General features: G+C 39.5%; 1 non-coding gene across 1 annotated transcript; it reads right to left on the bottom strand.

Moving 5' to 3' along the window:
• LOC148581807 (small nucleolar RNA R71) lies at positions 1–108 on the bottom strand. The gene has a single exon (XR_015899670.1). It is a non-coding gene; the product is annotated as a small nucleolar RNA R71 (small nucleolar RNA).
• Positions 109–617: the final 509 nt, after the last annotated feature.

The following is a 617-nucleotide window of genomic DNA, read 5'->3' as shown; positions in this document are numbered from 1 at the left end:
AAGCTTAGAGTGAATGTTCAAACCTTCAGACAAAAAGAAGGTGAATCCCTCTATGAAGCTTGGGAGAGATACAAGGAACTGACCAAAAAGTGTCCTTCTGACATGCTTTCAGAATGGACCATCCTGGATATATTCTATGATGGTCTGTCTGAATTATCTAAAATGTCATTGGACCATTCTGCAGGTGGATCCATTCACCTAAAGAAAACGCCTGCAGAAGCTCAAGAACTCATTGACATGGTTGCAAATAACCAGTTCATGTACACTTCTGAAAGGAATCCTGTGAGTAATGGGACGCCTCAGAGGAAGGAAGTTCTTGAAATTGATACTATGAATGCCATATTGGCTCAGAATAAAATATTGACTCAACAAGTCAATATGATCTCTCAGAGTCTGGATGGATTGAAGGAATCATCCAACAGTACTAAAGAGGCATCTTCTGAAGAAGAAGCTTATGAACCCTGCAATAGCAGAGGTGAATTACATGGGTGAACCCTATGGAAACACCTATAATCCCTCATGGAGAAATCATCCAAATTTCTCATGGAAGGATAAAAAAAAGCCTCAACAAGGCTTTAATAATGGTGGAAGAAACAGGTTTAGCAATAGCAAACCTT

The sequence above is a fragment of the Arachis ipaensis genome, chromosome B10 (assembly GCF_059453495.1).
Source record: "Arachis ipaensis isolate K30076 ecotype BB chromosome B10, ASM5945349v1, whole genome shotgun sequence".
NCBI lineage: Eukaryota > Viridiplantae > Streptophyta > Magnoliopsida > Fabales > Fabaceae > Arachis > Arachis ipaensis.
Note: the sequence above shows the minus strand (reverse complement) of the source record. Positions and strands in the feature narration are given on the sequence as shown.